Below are 15093 nucleotides of genomic sequence, written 5' to 3' on the forward strand. Positions count from 1 at the left end.
TGTAATGGCGTTATTCACAGTTCATTGGTCTGTTTGAAGGGACTATCTTGATTGAGCGTCTCCTGGTGCAGGGCCTGGTGACTGTGGGAGTGTATAAAGATGTGGATGTGTCTGCAGAGATAGATGGGCTTAGTAATATGCAGGACATTGCAGAGGCTGGGTCTCAGTACAGGGTTTCATCCAAAGCAACACATAGGGAGATAAAAGGAGGCTGAAATGATATGCAGCCGGGGTGTAATGCTCAGGGCATTAGACGTGAAATGGAGGCAACAAAGAACTAGTCAGGGAATCAGAGTCATTCTCATTAGCTGGTTCACCCTCTTCAGTTTTAGCCCCCCATCCCCTTTCTATCTCACCCTAATGAATGCAAGTACACTGACACAGAACCAAAAAACTGCTCTGAGAAGCAAAAATACTCACCACTAATTAGTTCAAATTAACCTCAGGACCAATATGTGGGCCTGCACAAACACACACACCCACACAAACCCACACCCAGAGAAAAGCCCCTCCTTCGCCTCTTTCTGACACCACTCTGATGCTGTTGTAAGCTTGGCTGTAAGATCAAAATCTCCTGCTTTGGCAGACACACACTCACACACACTCTCACACACACACACATGCTCAAATTGCCTGAAGCAGAGGAAGCACAGGAAAGCAAATCCGCTGTGAAGACACCATAAAACCAACACTGCAGAAAGACAGACCACGTCTGTGTTTCTGCATACATGAGCTGAATACACGCTAATGACATGCAGTGTACATGTGAACAGAAACACACACACAAACACATAGAAAAAGAGAGAGAGTCCTACTTACAGAATGAATCAGACAGTATCAGAAGCGCTGTGCCATATTATCGCTGTTGTAGTGAGTCAACACAGGCATTGAGATCTGGGACCACAGGGTTTTAGCACTTCAGCCAAGGGGGGAGGCCTTAGGGGGAGTCAGAGGGGTTCACACTGTTTCATCGGGGGGAGGACATATGGATAGAATCTAGAGGATCCCAGTGTTTATATTCTGATGGAGAAAATAATCCCTTTAGAACAAGGTAAGGAAAAAATCTACAATTGATGAGAGAAGAGGTTCAATTCTGTGTACAAAGAGAATGAGGGATTGATCGGGAAGCTGTTTTTCTTCCCTCTATCTCTTACTTTAAGAAAAAAAGGCAAAAAAATAACAATAGCCCGTCTTGACAAATAAGAAAAGGTAGGGGTGAAGATTAGTCAATCAAAATGGGGCTCCACCTTTTCTTTTATGCTGTCTTTTTCTGCTTTCCTCTGTCTGCCCACCTCTTGTTTTCCTCGGGATTGCGGAGGGCCTATGAGCAGAGGAACACCGGCATCAGAAAACCAATCACCTCACCAGATGACGAGAGAACATAAAGGAGTAAATGACAAGCAGATGAAGGGGAGGATTTCAGACACCTGCTCTCTCCCTCTGTTTCTCTGCCTGCCTCCCTCCTTCTCTTTCTCTCTCTCTCTCTCTCTCGCTCCAACCTGTATTTTCTTTCTAGTAAAAGCCCCCTCCCTCCCCACCTGTTTTTTTAGTGCATGAGCTTTGCCACAGTACTGACTGAGGTGGATGCAGACAAAGTGAGATTCTCTAGAAGCTACAAACACAGGGATACTCCTCTCCTTTCTTTCTGTCTATGCTTTCTTTCCTTCTCTCTGTCTTTTCCTCACACACTGCATAGAATGACAATGAATTGCATGCTGTCTACTGTGCCGGCGCTGACTGTCTGCCTGGCTCTCTGCCTGACACTTGGAATAGGCTGTGTACCTGTCTTCCAGTCTTCCTCTCTTTCTGTCTTCCTATCGGTCTGTCTTACCAGCCTCAGAGCTTGTCTGTCATTCAGTATAGCTGTCTGTTTACCAAGCCATCTCTCAATCTGTCTTCCTGCCAAACACTATGATACAGACCAGGCAGGTGCAGGGGGGACATAACCCTACTCTCCTGCTCAAGTGCCCCCCCTGGTGTAAATCTTGACCCCTCCCCTGCCCATTGCGTTAACTAGCCTCCAACACAGCACAGACAAATTAGAAAGAGAGACTTGAGGTCTTGAAGAGGATTTTGAACAATCTTAGTTAATTCTCTATTTTTCTTTTCTTGCCTTCTCTACCTCCTTCTCTTTCTCTCTGTATTCTTCCTTCTCTACCTGTTTCCCTCTATTTTCTGCTCCTTTTTTTCTCCCTCTCCTCTCCTCAGTGCCAGTCTCCTTGCTCGTTATCTATTCTGGACAGTCTGTCCCTCCTCTCTCTCCGTCACCAAGGGAGGATGAAGAAGAATGGTGCTGCTTCATAATGTATTTCTCCGCAATGTGTGAGAAGATGGTGGAAAAGAAAAAAGAAAAAATGTGGGATAAAGAGGGGGGGTTTTTTTCTTCAAAATTGTTCTTTATAAAAAATAAGCCCTCCTCCCCCCACAACAAATCAGAACAGAGAGCCTCTCGAGGGGGGATTTTCAATTACTCGCTTTTGCCCACAAGCCAATCTGGAAGAGCGGCCCTGCTCTGAGGTGTGCACAAAAGTGTCGTAATCTCGATAGGATATCCGGTCGATAAATCCGGATATGTCCGAAGGCTCCATACCATTGCTCAAGCATCACTGCAACCTATTTCATTTCTGATGAAGTCCGACAAGCTCAATCGTATGCTCAACAGGTTGATTGCTTTGTTGTACGTCAACTCCTCTGAGGCTTGTCCCCCTCTGCTTTTCTCTACTTCCTGTAGTTCTGGTATCACAGTCTGGCTTGTCCTCAACTCTGCAGTTGCAACCCTCGCTGGGATGGTTCAAGCTGATGGCTGGAGAAGGTGGAGGCAGTTAGGTGTGGAAAGCTAGTCGCTGGAGGGTGTATGTTGGCTTCCATGTTGCCCATTTGGTGTCCATCTCTGCAAGGCTTCAGATCTAGAGGAGAGGAAGAAGAGAGGCAAAGTAAAGTGGAGAGAGTGAGAGTGCATGAAAGGTTAGCATGTTGACATTTGTGTCACTCTGCCTTATCGCGTACGTCATTCTCCTCCTCATCACACTCCACCCTGTCTGTCGTCCTGCTGTCTATTCCGTCCTTGTCACTTTTCCTCCGACTTTGCTGCTTGTTTGCTCCTTCCTCCTCTCCACTCACTCTATGATTTGATCCTTTCACTCTCTTCCAACAAGCTCACCTTCAAACACTCTCCCCCGTCACATCTCTCTTCTATTCCTTCTATCCAATTTTATATCTACACCTCTACTACTTTCATCCAATCATTTCTCCTGTCTTTTTCTTCAATTCCAAGTTAGCTGTCCATCATGTCACACAGTATCCAAGACAAGATGCATTTGAGGGAGCACAATGAAGGACAGAGAGAGACCTCTGACTGGTGAATGTGCCTGAGGCAGGTGGAGGACTGCAGTCCGGGCACATAGCATTGGTCAGGTACAAGCAGTCATACTTGACTGGTATAGACTAGGCCTGTCACTTTTTATACAAAATTTAAACTATTATTTGATCTGTAATGATCTGCTGAAATTCAAAATTCTCTGTGTAGAAGAGCAACAGGGTGTGCCTTGTACTCCAGCGGGGGTCGTTCCTAAAACACACTGTCCGTCTGAAATACTGCATGCCCCGCTGCCTTAGACTATTGTTGCTCTCTTTGTTAATACAAAAAGGAGAAAACTAGTGAGTCGTGCAGAACTTGACACCAAACCATCTGAAAGTAATGGGAGGGAATATTTTGGATTTGGCGCCATAGTCAAATCATGGATGAAGGTAAATGCAACAGTAACATGAGCTTGTCACTTAAGCAGCAGAGGCACCATGAATGAGTGTAACAAAGTTCATTCTAATATATTTTTAGATTTGGCTATTTGGTTTGGATTAAAATTCATTAGAACTTTCTTTCTTGAAAAAGTGACCTAGTATAGACAGGTTTGGATTCTAGGAGTGGTGGAGTGTGACACTATTCAGCTCACAGTTCAGTACAAAACACCTTACAAGGATCACAGTTTGACACACTTATTTCATATTTTAACAAAGTTGGAATCATAACAAACTTACAGTTGAAAATTCCCTCTTAGGTGTAAAACTGAGGTTTTTGTGCAAATGCAATAAAAAAGTAATCTCTTAATTAAGTCATTGAGCAGCTTTGTTCAAGAAATTAAAGAAAAAAATAATAAACAGAAGAAGAAAAATGTATAGATGAGACCTTCCACTAAAAGAAATTTTGAACTTGACTGGAGTAACAATTTCATTTTGCCACAAATTCTAGGTTTCATGTCTTCACACAAACTAATTTTATATTTCTACAGTCAAACACTACGACTTTAAGTGTGTCACAGCTTTCAGGCAGCATTTGAGATAACTGACAGGGTAAAGTGTTGGCATTTGACTCTGTCCTTTGGCATTTAATTTATACAAACAAAATACAGCCATGACTAATCAGACTTTGTTCTTACTTTGATCATTATTTTGACTCCGATGCATATTGTCACATTTATGTATGACTTTCTATTGTGCCAAGACATATTCTTACATCCTTTCAGACCAACAATGTTCCAGGCTGACAGGTATGCATGTCGATGACAGATGGCAAAACTAATGTTGGCCTGAGCTTAGACAGACTTGGCTGCCTGCAGATTTTTTTTATATTTCCTAATAAATCATACAGCGTTTTGTCAAATAGATCACCTAAATCTAAAAATAGCAGCAGGATGTCAAATCTTAGCTACCCAACAGGTAGTGGCTTCTCTGTTACTATGCAACAGTTTGCACCTGTTGACTATAAGCTGTTTTTTCTAATAAAACAGCTCACATATAAATTAATGAATACTGTCTTAATTCAGAACAGTAAAGAGAGAGCACACACTTTTTTAAAAGTAGATGTCCAGAGTTCAGAGCCATGCAGTCACAAAATCATTTCTTTTAACAGAACACAACAAAATCATTAAATAGGTTTAGTGACTGCTTCCTTTTTACAGAGTCCAGTGAGGTGATGGTCCATTTAAAATGAAACATTAGAGGCCATTCAGTGTATCAGCTCCAATCAATACTGCTGTGAGGATAGATATGACCCTCCTGTGACACTCATATCCTCATAGGACCATTTAGGATGAGACCACATGTGTGTGTTGGCACAGTGGTTAGGTAGTGTCTGTATTTGTTTTTGCGTGTGTATGTGAGTGTGCGCACACAGCCTTTGTTGCCATTAGCATGCTATTGTGTCGCAGGTGCGAAAAGATGTAGGTGGGTGTGAATTGGTGTGCAGAAGGTATGTCAGCATGGAGTGCAAAAAGACAGAGGTGCGTGTAAAAAGAGTTACAGTCTGTGTGTGTGTGTGTGTGTGTGGGTGTGTGTGTGTCTGCACCTGCATATGTGTCACAGCTGACATGCCTGAAGCAATTAAACACATTGATCTACTTCATAACCTTATGTTCCACCAATCCCACACACTGAGGCTGAACACAGACCTCTGCCCTCTCTGCATTGTGTCACAGATGCATACACATGAAACACTATTGAAATGATTGACACAGACACTGAAATAGCAATCCTTCCACACACACACACACACACACACACACACACGGATCCACAGCATCTCCATTCATTGCCTATGTCAGGAGAGAGACTCAAACATCGGCGGCGTGTCTGAATTCAAAGTGAATGTAGAGAGGAGCTTGAAGAGACCGAGAGAGGGGATGGAGGCGAGCAGGGGGGAGGGGTGACACAGCCGAGGAGGGGAGGAGAGAGAGAGGCAAAGAGAGAGGGGGTGGTGGGGGGGGGACAAATTGAAGTGAGCCATTCAGATTTCATCAAAATCCATCAAACCGGACAGGCCTGTTTATGTCTCGACAGGGGGGGGAAGGAGATGAGGAGAGATGGATACTGGATGAAAAGAGGACAGAAGGAGGGATGGAGGGAAACAGGTGGGGGAGAGGTAGAGAGGTGGGTTGGACAGGCTGAGTGGGTGAGGTAAAAGGAGAGACATGAGGAAACCAAGGGAAAACCCATCAGGGGTGAAAATGCTCTGAACATAACTGCAGACTGAAGAAGAGGAGGCAGACAGAGAGATAATAAGAAACAAAAAAGAGGGGAGAAAGAGTACGGAGAAAGGGAAAAAAGAAGGAAGAGAAGGACGGACACTCACCCATTTCAGCGGGCTCTCCACAGGCAAGCACAATCCCTGCTCTGTGATCCCATCCTGGGGAAAGGCGCAGCGAGATCCTGGAGCTCCCTCCGCTGAATACCAATGGGGCTGCTATTATCAGCTAACACACACACTCACATACACACACACCGGCACTGTGGAGGAAAAGGCACAAACACACAGAGTCAAGTCTGGGGTAGTTGTTTAAATTTTTGTTTTTTTAAAAAGCTGTTCAGTGATGCAAACAGCATATCACAATAGAAGAGACATTGCAGCATAACTGCATTTGCATTCCCTTCTTTCCTCTCTTATTTTCTCCCTTTTCTCTTTCTTCATGAAAAAAGCATCAGAGGCAGTGCACAAGCCAGAGGCATTAATCCACACACACATAGACACACTCATACACTGGCATTTACAGCCTATACAAATACTTACTGAGCATATATTCAATCCCAGCAAGTCCCACAGTCGACTCTATTCTGGCTCACAGCTCCTCAGCTTCCAAGGGTGTTAGAGAGAAATGAGTTGTCCGCTTTTTTCCTTTCCCTCCCTGTGGGTACCTCACAGCAGTATCTGATGCAGAGATAAAAGGATATGAAGGCAGACTCTTCGTCCTCCCGTATTTTCGCCTCATATGCAGTGTATATCCAGTTTTTCTGTATCCATTTGTTGATTCAGGTCCAATCCATCCGCCTGCCTGTGGACTTCGCTGTGATTCGGCGACACGCGATGGCAAACTGCATTCACTTAGTCACCCTCCCCTCTGCCTCTCTCCTCTCTGTCTCTCCCCTTGCTCAATAGTATACCCATACCTCCTTGGCTTTCTCCAATCTAATCAGCTCTCTCTCTCTCTCTCTCTCTCTCTCTCTCTCTCTCTGCACCCTCCCACTCTCTCCCCTCCCTCCCTCCTCTTTCCCAACACCCACTTCTTCACTCTCTCTCTCTCTCTTTCTCTCTCCCTCCAAGGTATTTTTCTCAAAGATGAATATCAACTCACCCCCCCCCCCCCCCCCCTTCCCCACCCTCTCTCTTCTCTCTGTCAGTCTCTGCGATAAGCATTTGAAATAAGAGGAAAGGCAAAAAACTGGCCACACAATCAGAAACAGACACACACTTACACGCACACCAACAGATAGATAGATAGAAAGAGAGAGAGAGAGAGAGTAATCATAGGGATGTGTTACATCCCTTGCCAGAGTAAACTACCCTGACAGAGTTTGACATGGCTACATGCTCAGGGTGACAAACACTATCGCACCACCACGCAACTCGCCCCATACCCTATGACATACACACGCCAACATATACATGTGAACACACACAGCAGAATCATATGTAAACACACTATTGGGCCGACAAACAGCGGCACATATTGACATAATGTCACTGATATGCACAAACACAAGCGGGGGAAGAAGAGGTAAACACACACATGAGTATAAATCCTATCAGAGCATGAGGTGAGATCAAACATGTATGCAGGCGTACGCAATGCACACATGCTGCACACTCGCATTTCTGAAAATCATCTCTCCTCTCACCGGAGCACACTGACACTTCACGTGGGACTTCCTTGAATGGAGCTGACATCCTCCTCACTATTTATAATGTTCACTCATATAAGGCACAACTCCACAACAGCATGAGCCCACCGCAAGCAGACAGCAGTCTCCAGAGAGGCAACTCACACTATATGATGTCACAAGCCTAACTTGTATCACGCTACGCTGTCTCATCCCCCCTAACGAGGCTGGGACATTGGCCTTATGATGCCTTTGTTCCTCTCTGGTGCACTGGTTGGTCCGAGTAGCCTTTTCAGTATAGATCTTTTTCTCAACCATGCAGCCCCAATGCTCCCTTAGCATTTCATGTCCTCCAAGGCTATTAAACTCACCACAGTGTGTTGAACCATTGATTTTGTCACACTGTGCATGAGGTGGCCCTTTAATTGCTAGTGACAACACTGTGCTGGCTTACTGTGATATTTGTAAATTATGTTTAAACATATTTAAAAAGAGCGGTTAGGTTACAAGATAGCTATTAGTAATTAAATTGATAAAATGATAAAAACCTGCTATGTGTTTATTATTTGTGTATTACAAATGAATTCCACATTGCTCCCGTCCAACCACAGCATTAACTTACTCCGCTCATAATGTGAATACGTAGTGGCATAATTTAAAGTTAGGGCCTATTTGTGTCTCCCATATTGACTAATGCCCTCTGATCTGAGCCTTTGGATACTTCAACTCTGGTAGCTGTCCCCTAATCAAATAGGGAAGCAAATATAGTATGTGACAATGCTGAGCTGTCTCCTCTGCTCTGGTCTCAAACACCCCACCCCCCACCCCCAGCCCCACCCCTACCCAATGCTTCATCATGTTTTCACCTATTCACTTTGCATCTCATAAAATAATGCGCATCTCAAGATGTCTTTGTCCAGTGGGCGGACAGTGCTGGAGCACCTATTACTCACTCATGCTTGAGCCTATTAGACTGCAGCCATGTCACGCCAGAGGTTCCCTTAGGCCATGGCATTTTTTTCCGTGTGAGTGTGTGTGTATGTGTGTGTGTGTGCATGTCTTTGTGGACGTTTGGATATGACTGTATCTGCAGCCGTCCAACTTGCAAATTTAAAATTCTTTATTTAGGCTGTGTGGCTTTGTTCATGTGGTGTGTGTGTGTGTGCTCAGGTTGGGGGGGTCGTGTACACAGCGTTACCCCTGGCTGTGACCCACAGCTGCAGTTTTCAGGAAGTCAGGAGGAGTCTCCGTGTGCTGTCTCTCCCATTCCATCACACACACTGACATACGCCCTGCAGTCCCAGAGTGTGTGTGTGTGTGTGTGTGTGTATATTGTCTAAGTGTGTATTGTCTATTTAATTTACCTCTGGTCTAATTTACCCCTCACTTGGTTTTCAGCACAACTTTGTGACACTGAATCTACTCCAAGAGTGATTGTCGCATATCACATGTCACGCTACAGATAACTTGGTTGTTTTATGTTCGTACTTCGACAAACTCACATGCAGACATGCAATAAGGCAATTAAACATAATATCAGTGATGGTTTAGGCCTAACTGTATCCGCTGTTGCTGTCTCTCTTTGTTTCAGTCTCCCTCCTCTCTAAATATGCATTCAACAGCTGTCTCTCTCTCTCATCTCCATCCCACACCTCTTTGCTCTTGACAAATTGATGTGGAGCACTTTTACATAACAACTACGTATCGCACACACACACTCACACACACACACACACACGCACACTCAAAATAACATCCACAGCACAAATGTAAACCTTAACTCAACTATTACACATACACTGCGCTGCAGGTGGTAAAAGCCTGGTGTTTGCAATTGTGAATGTGTATTTGTAAGCGTGTTTCCTTAATTCTCTCTTTGCAGAACGCAAATGTTGCTTCCATGTTAACTATTGCTTGGAAAGCATGCAAAAGAGGGGAGGGAGATGGAGGGAAAGACAGAGGGGGAGTGGGGGGGTTGGGGCGGGGGGGGGGGGGGGCAGGAATTGACATTCTGCCTGAGCACTGTGCTCCGCTCGTGGAATAATGATTAGCTCCTCAGTATTCTAGTCACATATGCTTCACTATCAATGAGAGAGAAAGGAAGGAGGAAACATGAGGGAGGGGACAGAGAGGGAGGAGACAAGCAGAGGGAGGTGAGGGGAGCGAAGGGAGGGGGTATGGAGGGGGGAAGGCAGGAGAAGAGGAGCACACAGGGAGAAACAAGGTGAACAAGAGAGCAAGGGATGAAAAAAGTGAGGGGTAATGGAGGACAAAACAGAGGAGTAGTATGACATGAGCAGTAGACGTAGGTGCTAGCATGCTGCAGTATGCTCACACACACACACACACACACACACGCACACAGATGCTCGCTGCATGTGTTCAATACACACATTAAACAAAAGTAACAGTCACACAAATTTGCAAGCTAAAACTGAAGGCAGTGCAAAGCAATGCATGCACACAAACACTCTTAACTTCTGTTCCTTTGCGTCCACACACACACACACACACACTCACACACATACACAGAGAGAAATACACCACTACACGCATGGAGACTACTTTGTCAAAGTCACAGCAGGTACAGCCACCTCAGCAAAGAGAGACAGAGGCTATGTCGCAGGGGGGAAGAGAGGGAAGGAACAGAACGAGGTGGGGGGGTCAAAAAAAAAGAGAGAAAGGAGAAAAAGAAAATAAGAGAAGGACAGAGGGTGGAGCATGTGCAAGCAATAAATATGTAATCACAAGGCATAGAGAATGATAAATGTGTACCATTACTTAAATAGGTCAATCATACATTAATAACTGCGATATGATAATAGAGTTGGGAAGTCAGCTGTAGCCGACTGAGTAAGTTTGCATAAGTGCACTCACTTAGTCAAATACAAAGAACTACATCATGTTTTTGCACGCCATCTAACTCAGACTTTATTTTTTAAGACGGATTATCAGAAGAGAAGCGAAATGTTTTTCGACGAAGATGGAAAATCTGCAGTATTGCATATAAATTACTGTAATGTCATTTGTAGAGCACAGCAAAAATCACTGTCTACTGTAAAAGGAGTAACATTAATTTTTTATGGTTTTAACAACAGATGAATCTAACAGTGATGCTTTGATTTTAGAAAGCCAAAAACAGTTCTGCTTATAACAATATTTAAGCTGTATAAAATGCTACTACAACTTCATAATGTTGCAGGTTTGATTATATAATATTAATCACCCTAAAATCTCCGGGGCTGCATGTGTGAAAGAGAAAGGAATATTATAGAAGAGCAGCTGAGGTAAATAGGGATGCATTATTTTGGCACACACCCCAAGAAGAGGTCACCAGTGTCATTCCAGATTTATGTAGTTATGTACAGTATATTGTGGTATATGGATAAATTCAAGTTATTAAAACATGGCTTTTTCCCTATAAAACACAGTATAATATTTCTTGCAGGGACACACTGTGTAGTGCTGCATATACAGTACGTTGACCTTAACATGATTTATTGTATTTTCCTTCTCCTGTAGCATTTCTACTGTATGTGATTTTCACTGGCAAAATTTTTTGACCTTTAATGACTACATGTAGTTTTGCTGTGATATTTACGTTGACTCCTTCATATATTCCAATATCCTTTATTTCTTAGTTTATTATGAGCTGTTACAATTTGATAAAACCAGCTGCCTCTCTGCCACATCTAATTCTATGAGACATGATTTGCATGGATTTATTATTGCAGCATATATATATATAGCAATTAATCCATTATGGATGCTCATACAACACTATTACAATGCAAAACATTAATAAAACAAGAAACATTTACTTTAACATGTTCAACTCTGTAATTTCAGATTTCAAAGAGCTTAATGACCTCTCAAAATTAAAAATACTCATAGGAGGAGACAGGGCATATCTTGCTGCCCAATATGTATCAACATGCCACAACCTGAGGGACACACACACACACACACATAGCATATACTGTATGTATATAATTAATATATATAAATCTTAATGTTGTGTGAATGTTCATATTACTGTACAAATATTTGGACAAACTGTATTTTGATGCTTTGGCAACATTGTTTTTGAAACTTTCATGCCAATAAAGCCCACTGCATTGAATGTTGCATGTGTCACATCAAAGATAAAACAGTACGGCAATAATCATATACAGAGAAAATGTTTCCATGGTTAAATATTCTGTCTTTTTTTTATCATGCTAATCTCTGTCAGCAAAATGAATATTTCCATCATGTTACCTTGGAAACAAAGCTTTGCCCAGCATCTCCAACCTGCTATGATGTCAATAAAAATGCCATCAACAAAGCATGAACAAACAAACAACAACAAACAAAGCTCCGATGGGGACTCAGTGATTAGTGGGTTTTATAGTCACTGTATAGAAGTTTACTCAAGGCCTTTTTTAATTCCAATGATACAACGCTACTATAATATACCTCCAGGATACATTTATAGTGTATCCTTCACATAGGTCAGTATAGCATTACTGTGGACCTTGTACTAGAAGCACACACTGCAGATTGAAAAAGCTTCAGTTTATATTTAAAAGGAAGGTAGGAGTACTGGTAGTACAGTAGAATTCATTCATAGAATTTATTGGTTTGATTATACATATTTGTTGTTTTTTCCTAATTGAATGTAAGTGTTTACACACCAGGGATTCATTGCCAGGGGTACTTCTGCAGTTGTAGAGTGAAGAGTAACCTAGCTGAGCTAACTTTGAAAAAATTACAATTTGATTTAAATATATATACACACACACACACACACACACACACATATATATATGTGTGTGTGTGTGTGTGTGTGTGTGTGTGTGTACACATACATAGTTAGCTATAAAAAAAACCCAAAACACCATGTTACGATTAAGAGTGCACGAAAACAGAGCTAATGTTAGCTTAGTTAGCAAGGGAACCAAAATGTTGGAACCGTAGACTGTATATAAAGAAAAGATCTATATTATATATAAAATAAAAATACAAAAAATATAAAATCTTTATATACAGTGATGGTTAACCGCAGTTAGCTAACCACTAACTCAAAGTAATGGGTAACCTAATAGTTGAAATGGCTGAAAGTAATGGATACGTGGTTGAAATAGTTAGCTAAAATAAAGGACAAATGGTTGATATTGCTAAAAAAAAAAAAATGGATAAATTGTTGAAAGAGAAAAAAGTAATGGATAAATGAGTGAAATAGGCAAAGGTAATGGACTAACGGTTCAAAGTTAGCCAAATGTTGAAAGCAACGTTAATGGAGAATGGTAAGCTAACATTAAACGGTTGCAACGTCCATCTTCTGCCACTCCAGGTGGTTGTAGTACAAATGAAAAGTTAACTAAATCATCAAACACTGATTGTTAAATTATATGAAAAAATGCTGTAATAACAATATACCCAAGGTGTTGGGTATATTTGTTGTAAAAAAAAGGTTGGAAAAACACTGGCCACAGTAAAGATAGTCAAAATATTGTTTGTAATATTCAATTAAAATTTAAAGCAGCTTGTATGTGTTTAAACCATGTATTTTCACTTGATAGCTGCTTCACCACTATCCTTACCTGGAGGTGTTAGCCAAAAACAGAGCTCCTGGTGTCCTCCCCCCCTGCACGGGACATTGTGATGTCAGCGAGTTTACTGCTGAGAGAGCTGAATATGCCCATTCTCTCCTGAGGGTCACTTGGGTATTTTTAGTGTTTATGATATAAAAAGAGGTGAGAATCAAAGGGATGCCCAGGGTGAGAGCAGCTACTGCATGTGCTTGTTTCTCATGTTTTCATTGGTAGTGAAGGACATTCCTAAATCTGATTGTTATTTTAGGGCCCCACGCATCTGAATGATTGCCTTTGGTTGTATTCAAAGATAAGCCCCCGCCCCCTTTTCACTGCCTGCTTCTACACACTATAATTGTCATGAATAATTTAAAGACATAATTGCAAAAATCTTCGCACATGAAAGCATGTAGTTTATATTCCTCTCAGCTGTGTACATGCGTGTTTATAAATCATTTACTGTACTGTATATTGGTTTATGTGTATTTTCATTAATGGGGTGCAATAAAGAAAATGCTCATTTTTATACTGACCATGCAAGTGTAGTCCAATGTGTGTTTTCACTGAAACAACAATTATTCCCCTGTACAGAAGGCTTTTTAAAAAGGTCCTTGAAAGTGTTTAACATCTCCAAAGGACATTACTATAAAGAGTAAACATCTCACCATGTTTTTCAGTTTTTTGATTGTAAATCACACACACACACACACACAGACACACACACACACACATAATGGAGTGAGGTGACAATTCAATTGAGTTTTTGAAAAATGATCATACAGGTTAACCTTCCTGCATTTATTCAGTTTCATTTCTATGTATCAAGCGCCTGCTGTTTTTATGTATCAGCATTATTATTATTATAACACATTGCCGCTTCCTTGACTATTGTAAATTACTTTGTGAAGATGTGATCACGATGCTGTTATTGTATGTTCACTTTTAAAATGAAGTAGCAGAAATTAGGTTGTCCATAGCTATCACACTCTCCAACCCAAAATTAACAGTTGGAATATGCATTTTTAATTAATAGCCTACACCACACACCATTTTTGGCTTTTAATAAGAAACACATATTGCAAATAAGATGAGAACACCAGATAATATCAGATCTGTCAGCTAAACATCATAATAGAACATAAAAACCATGTTTATATTAAAGACTCAGCAGAATTTAAATTATATTAAAATGTGTTTTTCAAGACTGTGAGTTTAGGAAAATCTCTTTTTGTTCATCACTAACCCAGCACAAAAAAACAAAAAGAAACCATCACCAGGTTAAGTCTGAGCCAAGGACTGAACACAGCAAGATAATATACTGTCTTCTGCACAGCAAAAAGACCATTATACTGCAGTCAGACTGCTTCCCTGGAGCATTCGAGTCTCATGATTTCACCTCCAGCATCTACAATTTCCTTACATGTCTATATGTTGGTTGTGTGTGTTTTCGGCTTCAGTGTTAGGCAGCAGGTATGATAAACGGCACTCCACCAGAATATTAGCTCTAAAGATTTGCTAGGAAGGGAAAAAAAACATGTATTTATCGACTGGTTGCCTGTTGACTCTCTCAGAAAAGCAATGAAGAGCAGCTGAATTCTTGGCACTAGCTTTCTTTTCGCTCCTCAGGAGCCCTCTATTTCCAGATATGCTTCTCACTCTGCAGAAATGGTGCCATTTCCCCATTTCAGCTCCCCGCACAATCATCAGCATTTCTCCTTCCATGACATGAAAACAAACTAAGACTGAGTGCCTCCACGTGTGTGTGGTTTGAAACCCCCTGTCAGCAATCACTGGGTGGGAGACAGCCATAAACTGCACTTTAGAAGCCTATAATGGGCTACTGCAGCGCTAGCAAAACTTATATCATATT

The 15093-nt window shown here is 41.8% G+C and overlaps 1 protein-coding gene across 1 annotated transcript in view; it reads right to left on the minus strand.

Moving 5' to 3' along the window:
• Positions 1-13635, minus strand: part of grik5 (glutamate receptor, ionotropic, kainate 5) — an 87352-nt gene extending 73717 nt beyond the window's left edge. Inside the window, exons 1-4 of the mRNA XM_042425225.1 lie at positions 13233-13635; positions 6560-6697; positions 6125-6279; positions 820-2906 (exon numbers count right to left, since the gene is read on the minus strand). The gene's annotated coding sequence lies outside the window, so the exon portion shown is untranslated. The remainder of the gene's footprint in view (positions 1-819; positions 2907-6124; positions 6280-6559; positions 6698-13232) is intronic.
• Between the last annotated feature and the right edge of the window lie 1458 nt (positions 13636-15093).

The sequence above is a fragment of the Thunnus maccoyii genome, chromosome 10 (assembly GCF_910596095.1).
Source record: "Thunnus maccoyii chromosome 10, fThuMac1.1, whole genome shotgun sequence".
Classification (NCBI taxonomy): Eukaryota; Metazoa; Chordata; class Actinopteri; order Scombriformes; family Scombridae; genus Thunnus; species Thunnus maccoyii.